The following is a 25360-nucleotide window of genomic DNA, read 5'->3' as shown; positions in this document are numbered from 1 at the left end:
GAGCAGCGTGAAGATACGCTGCCTTTACATTGAGCAAGTATCACGTGAGCTAAGGTATATGATAATGTTTTTAAAATCATAGATGGAGTTATGAGGATGGAGTTAGAGGATTGAGTTCACATACTGGCTGTGGTTTTTGGATAAGTTACTTAACATCACTGAACAGCAGTTCCTTATTTTGAAAGCGGGGCTAATGGCACAGGTAATGTTTGTTTGGTGTTTACCCAGTCCCCACTAAGTTTATACGGAGAGTAGGATTTTGTGTGTTTATTTTATTTATTTATTTATTTATTTTTAAAGTTTATTTGTTTGAGAGAGACAGAGACAGCACAAGGGGGGGAGGCGCTGAGAGAAGAGGGAGAGAGAAAGGATCCCAAGCAAGCTCTATGAGGCCAGCACAGAGCCCGACATGGGGCTCAAACTCACGAAACCATGAGATCATGACCTGAGCCCAAACCAAGAGTCAGACGCTTGACTGACTAAGCCACCCAGGCTGGTTTTTATTATTATTATTTTTTAGAGGTCAAAATATCAACTTAATTTCATTAATTTATTTATTTACTTACTGATTTATATTTTAAATTCCAGTATAGTTAACATACAGTGTTATATTAGTTTCAGGTGTATGGAGACTATGATTTTTGGAATGCTGAAAATAATCTTCACCATCAGCCAGGCCAATTTCTTCAAGACTGAGATTTAAAATGACCCTGGCTCTCATGGTATTCAGTATGCAATCTAAATGGGAGCCCACGGAAGAAGGTGGCACAGACTGAGCACAAAGCTGTTGATTAAAGGAAGAACCAGAATATGCATAAGATCCCAGGTGACTTAGAGCATGGCCACATTCAGTTCTTCCAAATGCAGGTAAGGAGAAATAGGCAATGATATTGGTTTGCTAGATACCTGGAGGCTTTAATGCATTAGCTTATTGTATCCTCATCGCATCCTTAACTGGGTACTGTTATTGTGCCCATTTTACAGTTGAAGAAACTTAGGTTCGGAGTTTATGTAACTTTCCCTAGGTTACACAGCTAAGAAGTTGCAAACTCAACCCTTGCCTTTAATGACACTCTATAACAGAGGACCCATGGTTTGAAAAATCATTTAAAACTACCCCAATATCAGTATTTCCCAGCCAATTAGATGTCCTATTCCTTTTTAGCAAAAATATCAAAAAACTCAAGTCCTATCCAAAGACGATGTTATGGTGGTACCTGGTGCTGAGTCTCTCCCAGTGAAGTCACAATGTGTTGAGGCTTTAAAAAATAGAAGCCTTAGGGCACCTGGGTGGCTCATTCCGTTGAGTGACTGACTCTTGCTTTTAGCTCAGGTCATGATGTCACTGTTCGCGAAATCGAGCCCCACCTCTGGCTCTGTGCTGACAGTGCAGAGCCTGCTTGGGATTCTCTCTTGCCTTTCTCTCTGCTCCTCCCCTGCTTGCACACTCTCTCTCAAGTAAATAAGCTTAAAAAAATAGAGGCCCTTCTTTGCCTATGGCATCATAACTTGGAATTATAACTCCCTTGGTCTTAAAATTAAAGATACATGCTTTGAAAGCCCAGTGTAAGAGAGGCGGAAGTGATCATTATTCAGAACAATGTCACATCAGATTTTGGTTAATCTCACTGTTCAAAAATGCATTAGATACAAGGATATCATTTCCCTATAAACTGTAGATCTGTACAGCACATGAAATTTTGTCAAATGGTTTTACACTTATGACTTCACAACAACTTGGTGGAGTGGTTATTGGAGCACCATGTGATAGAAGGTAAGACTTAACTTCTTTAAGGAACCTGTCCAAATGCCATCAGTTCTCTTGGCAGTAGAGATGAGTCGAGAGCCCCATTCTTTAGACTTTTTACTACTCAGAATATTGTCCTTGGGCCAGCAATGTCCACATCACCTGGGAGTTTGTTGAAATGCAAACTCTCAGGCCCCACCTGATCTAGTGAATCAGAATCTGTCTTTTAACAAGGTCTCTATAAATTTGTATGCATATAAACGTCTGACAGCACCGTCTCTTTCCACTGTCTCAAATTCTCTCTCATCTTCAGTCTAGAATGTAAGTCCCATGAGGGGAAGGCCTGCATCTGGCTTGTTCACCATCATACCCTTAGCACTTGCACAGTGCCTGGGCCAAAGTAGGCATTCCACCAGACACATCAATGACTGTATGGCTGCCAGCCAGATAGTACGTGTGTCCCTTCCTAGAGGAAACAAGATCATTTTCCGTGTTCTTGAAGGTCCACCATCAGCACAAAGGTATTTGCCTAGTTCATCTGAAAAAGGTGAAGCCATGCTTAAAAGATATACTGAAGCCTGTGGTTTGCAATCCTGCTTCTTAGCCCACAAAACCAGTGCCTATCAGGAGGGGAAATATTGTACTGTGTAATTATTTAAATGAAAACAACATAAATGAAGAGAAAGGGCTATTTATATCAATGCTACTAATTAAATGAGAAGTAATGGGCCCTGCTGAGAAAGGATACAGTCGGAGAGAGCAAGAAAAACTTCCTGCCAGCAAAGACTAGCAGACAATGGGACAGTTTTCCTAGTGGGATAATTATGACTCCTGGAGAAGATTGTCCGAGGCAAGATGAGATAAGTATCAGGAAAGTATAATGTGCTTCCAACCCTATTATCAATGATGCTTTCAGGCACCAGCTCCGGGTCACAGATTTTGAATACACTAAATGCTTAATTCAGTGCTGCCCTTTCACCCGAAAGATCTCGGGGTAAGAGAAAAATATGTGCACCAGTCCAGTGCTCCCTGATTTAACTCTTCATTGAAATACACTAGGAATAAATGACAGGGGAGGAAATTACAACCCCACTTCCCTCCCCCCCCCCCCCGCTCAGAAATTGATTTCCATTTCAAACAGCTGATAGAACAACAATGTGGTCATCTAAAAGCCTGTGAAGATGATCCTCCAGCCCCTTGCTTTACTTTTTTTTTTTTTAAGATCACTCTGAAAAAATATTTTGGAAGCAGGCGGTGTGGAAGTGAAAGTCTCCTATTCAGAAAATCAGTACAGATTGAGGTATCATAAGATGTTGATTTATAGGCTGCTCGGTTGTAAATGACTTGCTTTCTCATTAGTCAGACCTGGTTGATGGCTATGATAAAAATAAGACAAATAATTTAAAACCTATACTTGCAGAGTATGCTTGACTTCCAATTTGTCCTTGGAAGATTTGAGGCCTGAGTGAAGAAAGATTCACAGAGAAGTCAAAAGACTGCAAGTCACAGATACCACAGAGCAATGCCCTTAGAGCTCAGGCTCTGGAACAGAACGACCTGGGTTTAAACCCAGGTGGACCCCAGTCTTTCTGGCACCTCATCCAAGCACTTCATTCCCTTAGGTTCTGTGTTCCCCACTTGTAAGATGCAGGTAACAATAGAAACTACCTCTGTGGTGGGTGGGAGGAATAAATGACATAGTTCCATTCCATAAATGGAATACACCTGGCCTGGCAAGCTCAGCTCTCAGTAAATGTTACCTGCTTTTGCTATGCAAACAAATAGCTTCTGTTTGAAAATATTTCCAATTTTACATATGCTTATCATATACCTTCTATGGGACCAAAGCAGGGAGAATTGAGAAAGGCTATCTAGAGCCGATTTCTTGCCTTCAGTGAGCTTACAGACTAACCGGGAAGATGATGTGGGAACATGAAACTATCAAGGAAAATGGAGAGAGAGCTGGATAAAAACCAAGTGAGAGATGATGGCCAGAGGAGGAGAGAGCTGAGTGGGGCCGGGGGGAGGGCTGGGAGAGACTAAAGGTATAAGCGGTGGTGAAAGGCTTCAAGGACAAAGAAACTGGACTGTGGCAGGGCCCTGGGGGACATGGGGGTATTAAGATGGTGATGAATGGTACGGCCATGAACTTATACTGGATCTGCTATTGAACTACCCTGGTTATCTGACAGGATACTAGGATATCTCCTATGACGTGCTTCTGGTAAGCTCTTGGTGGCTTGTCTCTATGACAACCTATAAATTATATTCTTAGTGGCTTTTTACAGGATCTCCATTCATCCATGTTTATTGAGCATATAATATACGCTAGGCACAGGGGATATGAATATGACAAACCAGGCCCCAGTCTTTACAGAGCTCGTATTCTACTGGCAGAGATATAAAATAAGCACATAAATATATAATATCAGTAGAGATCAAGCAGGGCAAGGTGGCTATTGTATACAGAGTGGCCGAGAAGACCTTTTTGAAGGCATGACCTTATGAGCACAGGCCTCAATCCCAGAGGAAGAGTGTTCCAGGTGGAGGGAACAGCAAGTGCACCGGCTCCAAGGTAGGATTGCGTTTCCCACTTGGAAAGAAGGCCTGGGCCACCATAAAGGAGCAAACATGGCCATTCGAGTGCCGTGTAGCTTTCTTACATAGTACTCCAGTGATGTCTGCCCAAATGGCACACTAATGAGCAAAGTAAAGTTCACAATCATTGATCATACTTCCACAAGTAAGCTAAAAAATTGAGTTGAAGGGATACTAGTGAAGCAGTTGGCATTTGCAAGCTGATGAACTCATTTTTCTTTAGAACACCAGGAAGTTTAAGATGTGTCTGAATGTATAGGCTAGAGTTCAAACTGTGGCCTTCGTTTGAATTATTTTCCATTTTCTACTTGCTAAAGCCCCAATGATGATTAGTATTTAGTAAAATTACTTTGTTTAGTAAAAATCCATGAAACAGGTATATTTCTGGATAAGAGTGAATGAGTGCATTGTGTGTTAGAACCTTCATCTTGGGACTTCCCCCCGAATAAAGCCACATTATTGTCTAACACCAATAATTCAAGTGACAATGTGTTGTTGCAGGTCCGTTAACCTGAAATCTTGAACTAAATCTGTCAAAAGTTTTCTTTTTTTTGCAAACTGGCTAAAACGTTTAGTGGCAAGGGAAAAAAAATGCCACGGAAGCATTATGTTAAGAAACCTTTGTTTCAACATGAAGGAGGAGTTGTTTTTATTTAATAATTTCTGCCAACAGTCCGGTAACATATTCCAATTTTGATTTGCCATTTTCTTAAACTGGCCTGGTAAAATGTAGACATCTAACATACAAACAATAAGACTTCAACCTCCTCACTAGAGGGAGAGAATAAGTATTGATATGTATGTATAAATGGTACGTTCTTCAACTTCTTGATTCCTTAACCTTTCTGTGGAAAAGACTCTCGGGACGTTACTGAGGAAAAAGTGGTTTTTTCCTTCCAGATGGATTTGTTGGCGACGGCAATATTTTTAGTTATGCCAATAAAATGAAAGGGAGACAGAAAATCAGGCAACTGCCGGAGTGGCTAGTGTGCGACTATTACCAAGGCAGAAATGAGGCCAAAGAGATGATAAATGGGTGTCTTTCACCCACTCCATCAGCTGAAGCCTGACCTGGATCTTCTTTTCCATCTGAGCTCCAGGCAAGCCACCATTTTTCACAGCAGCACTTAATAGTGGACATTAACTTAGCCCTCCCCGAAAGGGCTGACCTGCAGTCTACACTCGGTGCTTCTCCAAACTGTAATCACTTGCTCACTCGGTAATTTTATCAAATAGCATGCACCTTTTCAAGCCACTTATTGGCCAATTAAGTCAAGTTCTCACTGAGGGGGTCCAGCTGGCTTCAAGTTATCTAAGATGAATTGATTGAAGACATTCTGCAATCTATGAACCCAGTTTAATGATCTAGGTGATAATACTTGTAATTCTTCTCAGTCAGGGGAATTTGCTGCAGCTGTTGTCGGCAAATCCATGTTCTGATACACTGAAGCACCAGAAAAGCATTAATCCGCCCTCGGAGTTCCATAGCGATGGCTGCATTGTGAAAAGGGAAATTTAAAATTCACCCGGCATCACCAAGTGAACATGGTCTTTCCGTTGATGTGTTTTTACTTTATCCCATTGCAAATGTTGTTTTCTAAAGGTAGAATATGGGGAGAATACATTATTGATAATACTTCATCAAGAATAGTGAATTGCAAACAAACGCCTGAAACAACAAAAAAATGCAATAAACACCACATCAAACGTTTGAGATACAAAAAGCACCGCTTTAAGGTAAGAACATGATATTTTCTAAAACGTTGGGGTGGGGCTCCAAGCACTAAAGTCATTATTTTTATACGAAGTGTTTTGTGGAAGTCAGAAATAGTAAGGGTTTGCGCTCCCACCCCCTGGATTCATGGCTATTGAAGTGATAATGAAGAAGTGTCATACAGTGACAAGGGCCTTCAGTGTATCTCCAAACACTTTTCTGCACAGTGACATATTTTTAAAAAGTAATCATTAAATAATTTGCTTGCTTGCTTTCCTCTCTGTGCATTTGTTCCCTGAGCCTCTGAAACGTTAATTCTCCTCCCTATGAAGCAAATACTGTAAATAACACTCTGAAGGTTTTTCTGGGTGTTATGAAAATTCAGAATACTTAGGAACACTCTTTCCTACAGTGGTCTGTGCGGTTTATGTTTACAACCTGAAAAGCTGGTTTTGATTTTCGTACGAAAGTGGCAGCTGTGATATTAATTTACGCTGTGCTGAGGAGCCGCCGACCCTCTCTTTCTGGAGAGTAGGTTCCTTTCCCTGAGAGGTGTGATTGAACTTGGCTTTGGGGATGTGTGACTTGCTGGGAAAGACTGGTGCTTTTGATAAGATTTTAAATTCTTTCCAATGATGCTGGAAACAATGGACTAAGAAGGATGTATCTTCAGGTAGAGTGTAGGCTTTGGTGGGCAAACTTCACTGGATCATGGCCATACTTTACATTTAAGGGTCCAGAATTCCTCTCTACCAAGTAAAGAGCAAGAAACAAGGAGTGACCTTTTTCTTTAATTTTCCTAATCAGGACAAGGCAAGGTCAGGCAGAACTTTGAGGTCTGGTATGAAACAAACAGAGTTTTCTCTGGGAACAAAAGACCTGATTATTCAAAGAACACTTTTCTGCATTTTTTTGCCTCTATATGTCCTCCTCCTTGTTGATAGGTTAACATACTTAAAATGTTCTAACTACTGTAAACGAAAATTCTTAAAAATTTTTTCTTTAATGTTTATTTATTTTTGAGACAGAGACAGAGCATGAACGGGGGAGGGTCAAGAGAGAGGGAGACACAGAATCCGAAGCAGGCTCCAGGCTCCGAGCTGTCAGCACAGATCCTGACACGGAGCTCGAACTCACGAACTGTGAGATCATGACCTGAGCCAAAGTCCAACTCTCAACTGACTGAGCCACCCAGGCACCCCTGTAAATGAAAAATCTTATCCAACTGGGATTATCTAAAATAACTAATACTCTCTTGCCACAAGTCAGACACGGGTTCTAAGTACTCTACATGAATTAAAACTCAGTTCTCACAAGACTTAGGAGATCAGTGCTATTACCTTCATTTTACAGACGAGGAAACAGAAGAACAGAGAAGTTAAGTAATTTGCCCAATGTCACACAGCTAATAAGTGCCAGAGCCACGGTCTGAACCCAGTATGCTGGGTTCAGTGTCTATGTGATTATTGACTATGTACTGCCTTTCTGACTTCTCATAGGTCAAAAGCTTCGGCTTATCTCTGGTTTAGCTTTCCAGCCTAGTCCCATAATATCTCCCCAGGGAAAGAATTATAAAAGGGCAAAAGGACAACTGACGTCATAACTAGCAGAAACCAAGTGCTTGTCTTCAGGAGGCCTTACCCCAGATCCATTACTTAGGGCCTATCTAACCTCCAAAGAGCTCAGAGCATTTCAGAAATGTACTTGAGTCAGCAATATGTTAGCAAAGTGTCCCGAAGAGTAGATATCTTGTTCTTTAAAAAAAAAAAAAAAGGGGCGCCTGGGTGGCGCAGTCGGTTAAGCGTCCGACTTCAGCCAGGTCACGATCTCGCGGTCTGTGAGTTCGAGCCCCGCGTCAGGCTCTGGGCTGATGGCTCGGAGCCTGGAGCCTGGAGCCTGCTTCCGATTCTGTGTCTCCCTCTCTCTCTCTGCCCCTCCCCTGTTCATGCTCTCTCTCTCTCTGTCCCAAAAATAAATAAAAGTTGAAAAAAAAAATTAAAAAAAAAATAGATCAACATAAAAAGCAAAATGTCATGTTGACCTTGAACTCATTTCTCCAGGATCTTAGCTTGATTTCTCCTCTGGGCCCATTTTATCTTACTGAAACATGAATTAACACGATCCTTTCCATACAAATTCAGATTGTCCTGGGGACAAAGACTCTCTTTCGTCTGAATCTAGCACTGTTCTAGCTGTTGAAAAAAATTAGGTCTTACTATGCAGGTGAAGATCTGATATGGGGATAGAGATGCAAAAAAGAGAAAAGCTAAATGCCATATGCAAATTATCTATATCTTTGTCTGAACTGTACAGATGAGGAAACAGAGGCTAAGGTCACATGCCAACTTTTTTTTTTTTTTTAACTGCCTACGGTATCTCTTTCAACAAATAAAAATGTATTACAATATGAAATTATTTTCAGTGACCATTTATATATTTTATTTTTTTAATGTTTATTTTTGAGAGAGAGAGACAGAGCGTGAGGGGGGAGGGGGCAGAGAGAGATGGAGACACAGAATCCAAAGCAGGCTCCAGGCTCTGAGCTGTCAGCACAGAGCCCAACGCGGGGCTTGAACTCATGAACCGTGAGATCATGATCTGAGCCAAAATTGGATGCTTAACCGACTTAGCCACCCACGTGCCTGAGCATTTATTTCTTTTAAAATACACATGATATTGGGGTGCCCGGGGGTTCAGTCGATTGAATGTCTGACTCTTTACCTCAGCTCAGGCCATTGATCTTACAGTTTGTGGAACTGAGCCCCATGTTGGGCTCTGCGCACTGACAGCATGGAGCCTGCTTGGGATTCTCTCTCCTTCTCTCTTTGTCCTTCTTCCATTTTCTCTGTCAAAATAAATAAACTTTAAAAATATACATATACATGTTCTCTGCTAGAGTTTCATAGGCCTACGGCCTCTTGTATACTCACATGGCCCACATACTTTTCTCCTTAGTGTTAATTGCAATTGTAATTAATTAATACATATATAATTGCTTTTTTAACTTTGATTTCCCTAACCAGAAAATTCCACAAGGGCAAAAAATGTGACTGTGGTTTTCACTCCAATATTCTTATTGTATCTGGTACATAGTGGGTGTTCATATATTTATTGAAAGATATAAATGAATGACTGCATAAAATATTTTTTGTTATTTACTAAGAGTAAAACAGTGTTTTGCTTTAATTTGATAAACTTTAGAGCAGCTTCGATGCATAGCAAGATTGAGTGGAAAGTACAAGGGGTTTCCGTACATCCTCTGTCCCCACACATATACAATGTCTTCCACTACAGACTGAAACAGTGTTTTAAACTAAGAGTGAAATAGTTTTGTCTTGGTTTCTAGTCCAGTTGATGTTAAATATAATAGCTGGAGAAGACCAAAGAAACCCCCAAATAGTTACTTAAATAAAAGAGAAGTTTATGGGGCGCCTGGCTGGTTCAGTTGGTAGAGCATGTGACTCTTGACCTTGAGGTCGTAAGTTCTAGCCGCATGTTGGGCATGAAGCCTACTTAAAATTTAAAAAACGAAAAATAAAATGGAAGTTTGCTTCTCTCTCAAAGACCAGTCTGTCTGATTCGGGCTGAAGGGGTAGCTCTGTTCCATGAAGCCAGGGTGGATCTGCTATCGCCAGCATATGGCTTCCAAGGCCGCTCAAGTTGTCATCATTTCCAGCTGGTAGGGACGGTGATGAGCCAAAATCCAGCATGTGGAGCCCTTCCTCAGTTGGAGATGACACAGAAGTCATACACATCTCTTTCTCTCACATCCTATTATCCTAAACGTCAGGCCCGTAGTCACTTCTAGCTGCCAAGGAGGCTGGGAAATGTTATTGCTAGCTGGGTGGCCATGTGCCCAGAAAAATGGAAGAGATGGATTTTGAAGGACAGCTAGTGGTCTGACACACCCAGGGATGGGGAATGTTTATGAAAATGGACAACCCAAATGAAATTGAAGTAAGAGGAACTAAAGCCTTAAAGCTCTAATCTTCAAATATCTCAATAGGCTCTTCTCACCCATATAAAGCCACCTCATTGGTTACAGGAATACTGGACATGCAGGAAATGAATGGTGTTATAACAACAGGAAGGTTGGCATAAGACTAACAGCAATGTAAGGAACTAGTTTTTTGCTTATCATTCAATCTCTGAGTCATACCTATCCCTTTCCAATAAAGAAAATGTTATTTATAGACAGCCTCTAGGGTGAAACTCAGCGACTTCAGCCTCTTGGTAGTTGTATCCTTGGAAGTCCCCATCTCTTGAGTGTGGGCTGGATTTGTTGACTTGCTTCTAACAGAATATGTCACCAGATTAGGCTCTCCTCGTGGGACCCCTCTCCTCCTCCCACTCACTTGCTCTGAGGGAAGCCAGCTGCCACACTGTGAGCTGCCCTATAGAGATGTCCATGTGTCAAGGATTCTCCAGGCAACAGTGAGAAACTGAGGCTTCCATGCAATAGTCTGTGAGAAACTGAATCCTGCCAACAACCACATAAGTAAGCTTGGGAGAAGATTCCCTGCAAATTGATCCTTCATATGAGACCATGGCCCTGGGCCTCATTAGATACCTTGAGTCATAGGCACCCAGCTGAACAGCTGCCACATTCCTGATCCACAGAAACCGTGAGATAATAAACGTTTATGGGGTTAAGCCATTAAGTTTAGGGGTAATTAAATGATTGATACAAATAGATGGTCAACTTATTTCAGCACTAAGTAACTAATACAAATGCCAGTCACTAGAATATAGAGTCTAATTGTCCTGTATTTTTCTAGTAGTAGTTTTCTGGAATGAGCATCTTTAAGTGGTCTAATTAACCAAGATTATAACTTAACTAACTGGTCTTGGGACACCCAGGGGTCCCCAAGACTCTTTCAGGGGATCCATGGAGCCAAAACTTTTTTTCTTTTTACAATACTACTGAAATAGTTTTTTGCCTGTTTCACTCATTCTCTTATGTGTGTAAGTGGAGTTTTCCAAAGACATGGGGAATGGGCATGATGTGGGATAATATTGTTCTTCTGACAATTTATGGAATGTATGCTTATGTAATCTTGTGTTTTCTAGAATTTTCTAAGGTAGTAAAATTTAGCCTATAAACACATGCATTTTCTGAGATCAACTCGATTGTTCTCAGTACTTCTATGCTTTAAGTAGTTATCTTCAACTATACCTGGTATAGTCTCTGTAACCTCAGTATTATCCAATGAACTATTATTTTGCAATCCTAAGGTTTTCCTTGCATCTATGCAGAAACACAACAAAAAATACACTGTATGTTGTCTTATTTCGCAGTGATATTTTAGAATTTTCTCAGTTTAATTTTTAATATGGTAAGTGGTGGATAGCTATAATCCTATAAACAACATCTCTTTAGATCCTCAATAATTTTTAAGAGTGTGAAAGGGTTATGACACCAGAAAGTTTGAGAATTTCTGGTTTAATCCATCAATTGACAAATAGAATTGAACCCTATGTTTGTTCAGCATTATGCTAGAGATGATGAGGGACATAAATGTGTGTGTGTATAAAACCTTTTCCCTTACATTCCTGAAAATCTAATTGTGGATAGAAGCCTAATTTGTTGTCTGAAGATACATACTGCAAAGCTAACTATTGTAGTAGAGACGATACGTGCAATAGAAGTACGTGGAAAGGAGAAGTTGGGAGGGGGGCAACGTCAGTGGGGAATGACTAGTATCAGAAGAAAGGCGTTTCAATCCTCCTAATGAGAACCTTCATGAAAACGAAGAGAACATATGAAGGGACGACAGAGGAAAAGTACATCATTGAGGGCACCAGAAAAGTAAAGCCAAATCTTCAGCACATCTTAGCTACGTGCCAACTTTGATTTGGGGAACTTCCATGGGAACTCTGTCTGCCAATTACATTCCGTGTGGATCAGTGACCCATTGGCATTACCCTCAGAGGTCAGGCACAGATGTGACCTACACTTCCCTTAAGTAGGAAACTTGGACTCTTGTGTTCTGTAAATGCAACTTCAATCTATTGAAATCCATACTCAGAATTTTGAAGATGTTGCCAATGTTATGTGTGTGTGAGGTTCAAGGTGGTTTTCTGTTTGGGGGCTACTGCAGCTCTTATTTTTGGTGAAAAGAAGAAAAAAGTGATTTTAGTTATTTGGGCAAAAGATGCCACTGCTTCTGTGTGGCCAGTAAGAATTAGAGAACTCTGGCTGTCATCTACTTTGCTCAAGTGTGGGACCTTCCAATAGCTTTAGGTCTCTGACCCTCAGTTCCACTATCTGTAGAAGGGAGATATTTGCTCTGTATACCTTACAATGTGACGGGAGTAATGATAGAAGAGAATTTGTGTAGAGGTACATGGGAAGCCATATCTAAACTTGCAAGCACAGGGGCGCCTGGGTGGCTCAGTCGGTTAAGCGTCCGACTTCCGCTCAGGTCACGATCTCGCGGTCCATGAGTTCGAGCCCCGCGTCGGGCTCTGGGCTGCTGGCTCAGAGCCTGGAGCCTGCTTCCGATTCTGTGTCTCCCTCTCTCTCTGCCCCTTCCCCGGTCATGCTCTGTCTCTCTCTGTCTCAAAAAAGTAAACGTTAAAAAAAAATTAAAAAAAAATTTGCAAGCACAGTAATCCTAATAAAACAGCTATCATGTATTAAGTGCTTCCTTCATGCTAAGCACTGTTATAAGCAGTTTACTCACATTATCTTGACTACTCTTAAGTACCTTTGATGGTATTAAATTGTAACGTAATATTGACAGCTTCATTGAGATCAGTAGACTCATGGCACGCAAAACAGTATATCATAACAGTAAATTCTTAAAAACAAAAGCAAGAAACGATAATTCCTGTTTACTGAAAATTTCCTTAATTCTTGGACTGCAGGAAGCAGAGAGTTTGTCCTAAAGGAAGTGTATCTGTGCCCTTCTCTAGAAAAGATAGGTGTCCAAGGTATAGTTTGTAAATTACAGTAAAATTCCCCTTAATGGAGAGGCAAATTTTTGTCAGAAACTTTGAAACCAGAGGGGTTCATTCTAGGATATTAAAAAGGGGGCTGTAGGGACGCCTGGGTGGACAAGTTGGTTAGGTGTCCTGGGTGGCCCAGTTTCTTAGGTGTCTAAGATCATTTCAGCTTAGATCATGATCTTACAGTCTGTGAGATGGAGCCCCATGTTGGGCTCTGTGCTGACAGTGCAGACCCGGCTTGGGATTCTTTCCGTCCCTATCTCTCTCACAAAATAAATAAACTTTAAAAAGGTGAGGGGGGGGGGATGTAATGTCATTCAAAAACAATAATTATTAACCCTCCAAACCCTTCAAACCCTTCAAAGACCCTCCAAACAAAAGGATGTGTGTAAAAGACTTGAGCAGAAGGTGAGTGAAGAGACCAAACCTGGTCCCTTCAGGCAAAAAAATGCCCAGGGGCGCATAGCCTGGGTTACAGTGTAGATAGGCTCCCTGTGCTAGACTCAGACCTCCATGGAGTGGAGGGAAGCTTCCTGCAGTTCTACCCTTGGGGGCTCCACAGATCACAAACACACACAAAAACATACATATTAAAGAGCGCACAGAGGGGTGCCAGGTGGCTCAGTTGGTTAAGCATCAATTCTTGGTTTCAGCTCAGGTCATGGGGTCCTGGGGTTCCTGGGGTTGGGCCCAGTGTAGGGCTGTAGCACTGGCAGCACACAACCTGCTTGAGATTCTCTCTCCCTCTCTGTCTGCCCCTCCCCTGCTTGTGTGTGCACACTTTCTCCCCCCACCCCGCCACCATCTCAAAATAAATTAATTAAAAAAAATTTTTTTTTAAATAAAAGAGCATGCAGACACCCCTGACACACAGGGTTAGTGATTAGCACTGACACGGGGTGATCTACTCTCATGACTAACACAGTTCCAGACCCAGGAAAATGTATCACTTCATCTCTTGTCCTTTGTCCCTTAAACAGTGTCTGGAGCCACAAGGGTCTGTGGATTGTGGTACCATCTATGCAGAAGGCAGAGAGTGCCCTGAAATACAGGGAGAATCTGATTGGCAGAAGCACTGAGGTAAGAGAAAAAACAAATTAACTTGTCAAGTTCTTTCTCTCTCAGACAGTGTGAATGTATTAGATTTTTGCATAATAAAGTATCATTCCCCAGTAGCACCAAGCATCCAGCGTCTTGCTTCTCTCTTTGTTCCAACCTGGTTCCAGGTACTCAGGAACCTGTGCGGTATTCGCTACAGTTCCACAGAGGAGGAAAGGAACATTTTACAACGATCCGTATCACTCCTAAAATGGTAGTTGTTAGTCTAGATGTAGCTTCTGGGACACGTGGTACCTATTCTTTATATTGGTAACTAGATGGCTCCCAAGGAAGGCTAGGAGCTAGAATTGCAAGTAGTTTTACTTTTATGAAAATGTTTAATAAGACAATTAAATTTTCCAAAAATTAATATTAAGCTTTATTTAAATCATGTAAAAATTTGGTTTGAAACCAAGGAGATGATTCACGTATAAACAAGTCTCAATAATTTCTAATCTTAATGGAGACTACATTTCTGGCCATTACAGATGAGAGTATAGTCTTAACTGAAGAGAGCTTTGAATAAGTTATGTAATGTTCTAATAAGTTTTGTTTCCTTTCCAGTTACAAAATGTAAAATAAGAATGTAAGAAATACAGTGTATATCTAGGTATTCCTTGAAAAGATATTCCTTTAACATATTCATGTTAAAAATAATAGCAATGCATTTGCTATTAAATTAGTTTATATTTTGTACAAAAGTGCTACTTTGCCACATGTGACTGCATTACAGTTTTTAATATATGTAAAATTCATGTGGTAAAGTTCATTTCCTAAATTAAGTATTGGTTTAAGAATTTTATTGACAATTCTCATTGCTCCTGCCTTAACAGAGTGAAATTTCTCTAAATTAAAATTAATGAAAAAAATATATATTACATGTATGAACTATAATGACTTAAGAAATATTGGTTATTTTTGTCATTGCTGTCAATAGAACACATGAAAATCTTGGTTACAGTAATATAATTCATAATTTGGCTAAAATGAAGGCAAGACCAATTAATTTTATGTAATAATATAAAATAATGAATTATGTATGTCTTTATTACTCATCCAAGGATCACCGGCTCCTCAACAGAATACCCAGACATGCACAATAATTAATTCAGTCATCGTTGATACTTTGCTGTCAGTCATATAAAAAAAAAATAGCTTTACACACATTTTCTCAATTTTGTCATTATGAATATTTATGTGTCAGGTAAGAAGATAGAACATATTTCATTTAACAGTTTTTAGCTTTATTTATAATTTCTTAATATTCAGACATATGATCTATTGGCTTCCATTTATTCTCTTGCCTTGGGCCCATCAAATGTTGAAATGGGTCGGCTGGAGAGAAAGTAGGTATCGAGCGTGGGCCCCACGCTCTCCTGGCTAGTTGTCCTACAGGGTGACACCAGAGAGGCCCTTAGGTGTAGCCGGGCAGACCAAGTGAGGAATCTTCACACCTTCCCTTCTCTCATAAACACCCCTCCCCACATTGTCACTGATGTCCGACAGTCTTCAACAAGAGGTAAACCTCTACAGAAACATTTAAAATTGTAAATAGGCGGGGCACCTGGGTGCCTCAGTCCGTTAAGCATCCGACTTCAGCTCAGGTCATGATCTCACAGTCCGTGAGTTCAAGCCTCACGTCGGGCTCTGTGCTGACAGCTCAGAGCCTGGAGCCTGCTTCAGATTCTGTGTCTCCCTCTCTGCCCCTCCCCTGCTCATTCTCTGTCTCTTTTTGTCTCAAAAATAAATAAAAACATTAAAAAAAATGTAAATAGGCGATTAAGGGGACACCTTAGTGTGAATGACTCTTAGTTGGTCTAATTAATCTTCCAGTGTATCCATCCTCTGGCTGAATCATTCATTAATGAAGAGTGCACTCTTCTTTCACTTTGGAGCAGTCCTCACCCAGTTGGTCATGTTTGGCCTAGACAGGAGAGGAAAAGTGAGTTGAGGAACTGAGAGAAGTCTTCAAATCTATGAAGGATTTTCATGAGAGATTATATTTAATCTGCTTGCAGTGACCCTGTAGATAGTTGTTCAGCACAAGGGTGCTCAGCTGAGGGGCAGTGGGGGCTGAATTCCAGTGCTTGCTTTGCTCACCAAACCATATGCCCCAATGCCAGGCTAAGTCAGCTTTTCATTCTGACAAAAGGTGCTCTGTGGGCCAGCTGGGGCCCTGCCTGCGTGACTCCAGATGACAGAATTAGGCCCAAAGAGAGAAAGTTATACGAGTGCCAATTTGTGGTTAGTATAAGGAAAAGGTGGCTTATAAACCTGATCTCATTTAGTCCTTACAACAACACTGAAAAGCAGGTACAATTACTGCCTTCCTTGTACAGAAGAGAAAACAGGCTGAGAAGTTTTGCAGCTTACCCAGTGTTTGTAAGTGGCAAACAGGATACAAAGCTAGTCTTTTCTGATTAAAAAACATCTGTGCTCATTCTATTTTACACTATGATATGCCTTCTAACAATTTGGGCAATTCTTTAATGAAATGGGCTGTTTCCAAAGCAAGCAATTGCCATATTGCTTTAAGTGTTTAAGAATAAGCTGAATGCCAACTCATCAGATATGTCACCAAGTGGACTCACATGCCCATAAATGGTTGAATCAGGTGATGCTTAGACGGTCCAGCTTTGGGCAGGACAACAGAAGGAACAGTGTGTTTCAAATATGAAGACTTTCAATGCAGGGAATTAGAGGCATAACCAACCACTGGAAGAGCTAGGGGAAACAAGATCAGGAAAGCTCCCAACAATGACCTCAGCATGCCTTACTAAAGCAGGTGATTCAGTAGTGTGTATATTTTAAGAACCTCTGGAAAGCTCCTGTCCTCTCTCAGTCTGTAGCACTGATTGAGGCAATTCTTTAGAATGTCACCTGGTGATTCTTTAGAACCTCACATCTACCCGTGCATCTGACCCAACTACAGCCTGAGAATTATGGCCTCTCCCCTTCAGCCTTTCAATTCTCACAAGAGTATTTCTTAAACTTTTTTTTGATGTTTGTTTATTTTTGAGAGACAGAGAGAGAGAGAGACACAGGGTATGAGCAGGGGAGGAGCAGAGAGAGGGGCAAAGAGAGACGGAGACACAGAATCCGAAGCAAACCCTAGGCTCTGAGTTGTCAGCACAGAGCCCCATGTGGGGCTTGAACTCATGGGCCACCAGATCATGACCTGAGCCAAGGTTGGACGCTTAACCTACTGAGCCACCCAGGCACCCCTCACAGGAGTATCTTTAATGAAAGAGATGCTGACTCTGGCCAGGACCATATGGGGAAGGGGATCTAGGGAAAGATAGTTCCTGGCTGGAAGAGGTAGTGGTGAAGCCGAGTTGTCAACAGACACTCCAGCAAAATCTGTAAGCCCCTTCCTGCCATAATGATGTAGGATTTTATAACATATACTTACTAATTATCAGGCTCTCTCTTATTCTGGAGTGAGTTAGGAGTTAAAAGAGCAGGAAGTTATCAGGCCCTTCCAAGAGCCTTTGTCCCTGCGGGAAATATAGCACAGAAAGGGAAAGCTGAAGCAAGCTATATGTAAATTTTCACATGTCATCATTTTGCCTAAGATTTGAGCACTTTCAGTTGGTCTGGGCCAAAGAAAACCAGGTAGCTGCAAAAGCAGGCCTGCTCCTCACACTTTAGAAAAATTAGTGTTCATAGAAAGGATTGTGTTCATAGGAAATATATTCTGAGTGGCAAATTTTAAGAGGCTATGTTTATGTATGGTAGGTGAATCATAGAATTTAGAACTTAGACATCATTTGGTCCCCGATACCCCAAACCCCCTCTCATTTCTGGAAATGGGTATCTCTGAGAGTATGGTTGGGAGATGTGGCTAGTAATAGTATGCCTTCTACTGAGAATCCTGCCAAACTATTGACAGGGAGGAATGGTGACAAATAGGGCAGCAATGATGGATTTACAGAGCTATTTCTTAAGGGTTTAAGACCTACCAATATCGCCCAAGATGCTGGTTGCCACACCCCTAATTTATTGCAACAATCAATGAAGGACTAAGTGAAGTCACGAGCAAGTTAATGGCGGAGTCAAGACTAGAATTCAAGTATCCTGACACCCAGCCTGGGTTGTTTTCTGTGATAGCACCCTCCACCTCTCATTCTATCATATCTACCTATGTATCACCTATCATCTATCTATGTATCATTTATCTACCTCTCTCTCCTACCAATCTCCCCTCTATCTAACCATCTATCTTTTTATGTGCATCTAACCACTTAGCTGCATAATCTCTCCTTGCATCTGTCCATGTATGTTCACGAGACTCTGTGAAGAGACAGAAAGGCATGATTTCCCTTTCTAAGTTACTGGAAGAAAGGGAGTAGGAAATGGGGGGCAGCTATTGACTTTTGCTTATTTGTTTTGGCTCCTACCTGAGTAAAGAAAAGCTTTTAGTCCATAGCACAGCATCATAACAATAGCAGGACCTATGAATTTTTCCAATAGGTAATTTCGGGCTGAAGACAATGTATTTGAAAAACAGCCTAGTGTGCTGCTATATTAAAACAGTAGGCCACTGTCCTCATAATATGTCAGCTATTGATAATGAGATTCCATCTCCCAGTATACTCCCTCCTGTGTTCCAGCACTCAATTTTGTTGCTGGGGAGCATCCACTGCTGAAATGAGGGAACAGCTTTGGTTGGTGTGAGCAGGTCTTTTGCTTACATTTGGGGTAAGAATTTGTGCAGCTTTATAAGTATCAGTCAAACCACATAGTCTTATATCTCCTTAGGAAACAAATCCTTAAAATAACCCACTCTAAGGCTCAACCAAAAAACCATTAGATCTAATCAGTGAGTGCAGTAAAATTGTAGGATGCAAAATTAACATACAAAAATCGGTAGTGTTTCCATACACTAACAATGAAATTTCTGAAAGTGGAATAAATAAATTAATCCCATTTACAATAGCATCAAAGCAATGAAACACTTAGGAATAAATTTTACTTAGGAGGTGAAAGATTTCTAATCTGAAACTACAAGACTTTGATGAAATAAATTGAAGAAGACATGAGTAAGTAGAAAAGTATCTGATGTTCATGGATTGGAAGTAATAATATTGCTAAAATGTCCATACTACCAAAAGCTATCTATAGATTCTTATTATATATTAGATATATATCTTATTGTATATATTAGAGATACAATCTCTACAAAAATTTCAATGACATTTTTTACAGAAGTAGAAAAAAATTCCTAAAATTTATATGGAACCACAAAAGACATTGAACAGCCAAAGAAATCCTGAGAAGGACAAATAAACCAGGAGGTATTACACTTCCTGATTTCAAGCTATACTATAATGCTATAGTTATCAAAACAGTATTAAAGACAGACTAATAGACCAGTGGGTCAGAATTGAGAGCCTAGAAGTAAACTGAAGCAAATACAGTTAACTAATATATGATAGGGCAGCCAAGAATACTCAATGGAGGAAAGACCGTCTCTTCAGTAAATGGTGCTGGGATAATTGGATAGTTTAATGTAAAAGAACGAAACTGTACCCATACCTCACATCACTCACAAAAATTAACCCAAAGTAGCTTAAAGACTTAAATGCAAGACCTGAAACCATGAAACTCCTAGAAGACAACATAGGAATAAAACTTCTTGACAAGTGTGTTGGTAATGGCTTTTTGGCTAGGACACTGAAAGCACAAGAAGCAAAACAAAAAAAGAACAAGTGAGCCTACGGCAAACGAAAAAGCTTCTACAAAGCAAAAGACACCACCAACTAAGTAAAAAGACAGACTATGGGATGGGAAAAAATATTTGCAAGCCATATATCTGGTAAGGGGCCAATATCCAAAATATATAAAGAGCTAATACAATTCAATAGGGAAAAATACCACTAGAAGCATCTCAAGTGTCCATTGATTGATGAATAGATAAAGATGTGGTATATATATATATATATATATATATATATATATATACACACAATGGAATATTACTTAGCCATAAAAAAGAATGAAATCTAGGGGCACCCGGGTGGCTCAGTCGGTTGAATGGCCGACATCGTCTCAGGTCATGATCTCATGGCTCGTGAATTAGAGCCCCACATCAGGCTCTGTCCTGACAGCTCAGAGCCCTGAGCCTGCTTCAGATTCTGTCTGTCTCTCTCTCTGCCCCTTCCCTGCTCTCTCTCTCTCTCTCTCTCTCTCTCTCTCTCTCTCTCAAATATATATAAACATGAAAAAAAAAAAAGAATGAAATCTTGCCATTTGCAAGGACATGGATGGAGCCAGAGAGTATAATGCTAAGTGAAATAAGTCAGAGAAAAACAAACAGTATATGATTTCACTCATATGTGGAATTTAAGAAACAAAACAGATGAGCGAAGGAAAAAGAAAGAGACAAACCAAGAAACAGACTCTTAACTATAAAGACAAACTGATGGTTGCCAGAAAGGAGGTGGGTGGAGGATGGGTGATACAGGTGATGAGGATTAAAGAGTGCACTTGTCATGATGAGCACTGGGTGATATATGGAATTGTTGAATCACATATTGCACAGCCGAAACTAATAGAACACCATATGTTGACTTTACTGGAATTAAAATAAAAACTTAATAAAAAATATTCTATCCTATTTCTTTCAAAAAACAAAAGGGGTGCCTGGGTGGCTCAGTCTGTTTAGCATCTGACTCTTGATTTTGGCTCAGGTCGTGACCTCGGGATTCATGGTTTCAGCCCCGCACCGGGCTCTGTGCTGACGGCATGGAGCCTGCTTGGGATTTTCTCTCTCCCTCTCTCTCTCTCTCTGCTCCTCCCCTGCTCTCTCTCTCTCTCTCTCTCTCTGTCTCAAAAAATAAATAAACTAATAAAAATTTTTTTTAAAAACACCCACAAGTAACCCAATTAAAAAATAGGCAAAGGACCTGGATAGACATCTCTCCCAAGAAATACAAAAGGCTGAAAAGATGCTAGGCATCACTAGTCACTGTGAAAATGCAAATTAAAACCACACTGGGATATCACCTTATGCCTGACCATTATTAAAAAGACAAAAGATGGGGCAAAATTTGGTTGAGCATCCAACTTTGGCTCAGGTCATGATCTCATGTTCATAAGTTCAAGCCCCACATCGGGCTCACTGCTGTTAGTGCAGATGCCACTTCGGATCCTCTGTCCCCCTCTCTCTACCCCTCCTCCACTTGCACTCTCTCAAAAATAAATAAATGTGTTTTTTTTTTAAAGACAAAAGATAAATGCTGATGTGGAGAAAAGGGACCTCTTGGTCATTATTGGTGGGAATGTAAGTTGGTGCAGCTACTATGGAAAACAGTATGGAGGTTCCTCAAAAAATTAAAAATAGAGGTCCATATGATCCATCACTTCTACTTCTGAGAACATATACAAAGGAAACAAAAGCACTAACTTGAAAAGATATCTGTATCCCTATTGTAATAGCAACATTATTTCCAGTAGCCAAGACCTAGAAACAGCCTAAGTGTCTATCAATGGATGAATGGATAAAGAATTTGTAGTGTATAGATATACACAATGGAATATTATTTGGCCATAAAAAATGAGGAAAATCTATCATTTGCAACACCATGAATGGATCTTGAGAGCATCATGGTAAGTGAAATAAGTCAGACAGAAAAAGAAGTGCTGTATGATCTCACTTGTGTGTGAAATCTAACGCAAAACAAAATGACAAAAACCAAACCCATAGAAAAGGAGATTAGACTTGTGGCTGCCAGAGGCAGGGGGTGGGGAGGCAGGGAAATGGAAGAAGGTGGTCCAAAAGTACAAACTTCCAGTGATAAGATAAATAAGGATCGTAATTACAGTGTAGCAACTGTACCTAACACTGCTGTATGATATGTAAGACACTTAGGAAGGTAAATGCTAATAGTTCTCATCATAAGGAAATTTTTTCCTGTTTTCTTCTTTTTTGTTTTTATTGTATCTATATGAGAAGATTTAGCTGGTCCTTTCACGATGTGTATAAATCAAACTATCATGCTGTACCCCTAAGCTTATACAATGATGTAGGTCAAATATTTCTCTTTAAAACTGGAATAAAATAACTTGTTCAAAGTTAGACATTCATGTCTTTATTTACATATATGGATCTAGTCATGATAGTTATGCACATGGTTTGTTTATTGTATAGAGAGAAATGTGCTCTTCTGCCAAGTTCTAGGGGAACATTAATCAAATTCATTGATTACTAAACGTCTGGCTTGCATCTGAAACACTTTGTGTGACTTTGGGGGCTGAATTATAAAAGGCATGTTGACAAACTAGAGAATGTTCATAGGGTGACCAGGATTAATCGTGGTAATAAAATTTAATTTAAGAAAATAATTTATTGAGTCCTCTGCTAAGCATGTCACATGGGTTGTTGGTTTTAATCCTCCTGGTCATGTACTTTAGTCACATAAGGAGTGACTGAGGTCACGTAACAAGCCCTGATGCCGGAACCTGAGCTTGAATCCACTCATTGTACAGTGAGGACCCTGGACACCAGCCTGTACCAAAAGCTGTAGGAGAACCGAGTGTCTGTGCTGATGAAGGAAAGAACTGGGACCAACAGAGGCAAGTGACTAGATGGAGATGTTATCTCAATAAAATAAGATGCTCCTGTCCTTAGAACTGAGCATCCAGACAAAAGCTGAAAGACCTTTTTTGGGACGGATGAAAGATTTCAACTGTAAGATGTGTTGAGTCTAGGACATGAGCAAAATAGAACAAATGACCAGCCTGTTGATTTCATTTCTCCTCACTTACAGAAAAACAAAAGTAAAGGTCTCTAAAAATTGTTTAAAGTTACAACAAAATGAAAGTCTCTAAATTCCTATGATTTTTCTTAAAAGCTGACTTGGGGGTAAGTGTCAGATTTAGGCCCATCTTCTCAGAAGGTGTCACTCTTTTATGGTACTTGGCCTTTGGAACCATGTAATCTTTAGCCCTGAGACTTAGATTGCCGCCTCCCACTATCATTCTAAGGATTGGAGGAGTTTATGTGGAAGGGCTTTATAATGGCTGCGTACCATACAGATGTGAGGAATCGGTGAACAGAAATACATGTATTTTAAGTCCCCTTGATTTTTTCAGTATAATGATACAGATCAGTCTTTAAAGCTACTGAATCAACCAGACATCCGTCTGGTAAATATAGTCATATAAATACAGCCAAGGCATATATATTTTCATTGGTTCAACCAATATTTACTGTAACTGGCACTTATGTGTGTCAGTTATATGCTAGGTTTACAGAAATGATTAATGTACAGTACTACCCCTCAGAACTGGCATAAAAATAAATTGCTGCAATTTAGCAAAATTAATGCTGATAGAGGTATCATCTTAACAAAAAAGAAATGAAACAAAATCAATCACTTTTTAAAAAAAATTTTAACATTTATTTATTTTTGAGACAGAAACAGAGCACGAGCAGGGGAAAGGCAGACAGAGAGGGAGACACAGAATCCGAAGCGGCCTCCAGGCTCTGAACCGTCAGCACGGAGCCGGACACGGAGCTCTAACTCATGGACCGCGAGATCATGACCTGAGCCAAAGTTGGATGCTCACCCGACTGAGCCACGCTGGTGCCCCAAAATCAATCACGTGTTTTAAAGGTGTGAGGCTGGACTCACTAAGCATTTCATGGTTTACATAAACAGCAGTAGTTACACCTTACCTTACACTGAGGAGGTCAGTATGGAATTCATTTGCTCTACAAAATTTGCACACCTCTCTACTAAATCACTCACACATCATAAAACAGTGAGCCTACTGGTGGAAATCCTGAAACTAACGTCCTGTGCATGCTTACTTTTGCATTGCCTTACTTCCATCCATGGCTAAACGTATGATCCAAGAGTAGTGGAAAATCTTTACAAATCAAGTTTCACCACACAGAAGTTCCACACTGAGCAATATGCCCTTGATCAAGCCTTCAACTGGAGTAGGCTGTTATGTCGATGGAGGGAGAAGAAGCCATGGTCCTTAGGAGTTAAAACATTGGATTCCAACTCAGTCCGTACGATGAGCTTGAGGAAGAACAGAGGAGCAGCAGGAGAAGTGTCCACACTTGACCATGTTGTCTGCTGTTCACTATCACAGAAGATGGGAGACGTATTTTAAAGTTTTGCCAAAGCACAATCAGCTCTGATCTGCAGTCTGTGGGGGGAGAGCAGCAGCGGTCCTGGTAACCAAGACTCAGGAGCACAGTGACAATAATGAGAGACGAGGTGACACGAATCAACGAGGAAGCATCTGTTGGTCTCCCGTATTCTGGTTTTGCGTGGAAAACCCCAGAGTTAGTGCAGATGCCTTTGAAAATGAGAAAATATATAAGTAAGTGATTTAAGAGGAAAAAAGAAGGAAAGAGAAAAGGAAGCAGAACTCACTCACACTTACTGACTCGGACCACTGTGTATGCTGAGCAAAAATATTATTAATGATAACTCCTGTTTGCCATGTGCCAGTTTCTGTAAGCATTGTGTTTTGCATTCATTACCTCATTTAAACTTCACAACAGCCTCCTCATGTAAGAATTCTGCCTGGGTTTGCAAGTGAGAACACTTTCCCACAGCCAGGAATAGGGTCAATTCTCTTGTCTCTTTTTTCCCCTCAAATGTTTATTTAAATTCTAGTTAGTTAACATATAGTATAATGTTTTCAGGAGTAGAATTTAGTGATTCATCACTTACATATAACACCCAGTGCTCAACACAAGAAGTGTCCTCCTTAGTTCCCATCACCCATTTAGTCCGTCCCTGCCACCCCCCCCCCCCACCGCCATCAACCCTCAGTTTCTTCTCTATCTTAAAGAGTATCATACGGGCAAAACTCTATCTTCTCACGTCAAATTCCACTCTTTCAGCTACACTAGAGAACACAGAAGTATTCATAGGAGGGGACGTGGGAAAGAACTTTTACAAGGGCTTAGCAGTCAGTTGGTGAGTTGGGAATAGAGCGGTGAAAAGATAGGCAAGTCTCTGTCCTTGTGGAATAGTCAGGGAAGACAGAGACTACACACATTAAAAAGAAATGGAGAAGATAATTTTAGTTACTTAGAAGTATCATAGGGGGGCGCCTGGGTGGCGCAGTCAAGTCACGATCTCGCGGTCAGTGAGTTCGAGCCCCGCGTCAGGCTCTGGGCTGATGGCTCGGAGCCTGGAGCCTGTTTCCGATTCTGTGTCTCCCTCTCTCTCTGCCCCTCCCCCGTTCATGCTCTGTCTCTCTCTGTCCCAAAAATAAATAAA

At 40.6% G+C, this 25360-nt stretch overlaps 1 long non-coding RNA gene across 1 annotated transcript; it reads left to right on the top strand.

Annotated features, from left to right (window-relative positions):
• The first annotated feature begins 560 nt into the window (after positions 1–560).
• On the top strand, positions 561–23541 carry LOC123379691. Its single transcript, XR_006584532.1, has 3 exons — positions 561–6082; positions 13991–14090; positions 22524–23541. It is a non-coding gene; the product is annotated as an uncharacterized LOC123379691 (long non-coding RNA).
• The last annotated feature ends 1819 nt before the right edge of the window (positions 23542–25360 follow it).

This window comes from Felis catus, chromosome C1 (genome assembly GCF_018350175.1).
Source record: "Felis catus isolate Fca126 chromosome C1, F.catus_Fca126_mat1.0, whole genome shotgun sequence".
Classification (NCBI taxonomy): domain Eukaryota; kingdom Metazoa; phylum Chordata; class Mammalia; order Carnivora; family Felidae; genus Felis; species Felis catus.
The sequence above is the reverse complement of the archived record's forward strand: the minus strand, read 5'-3'. Positions and strand labels throughout refer to the sequence as shown.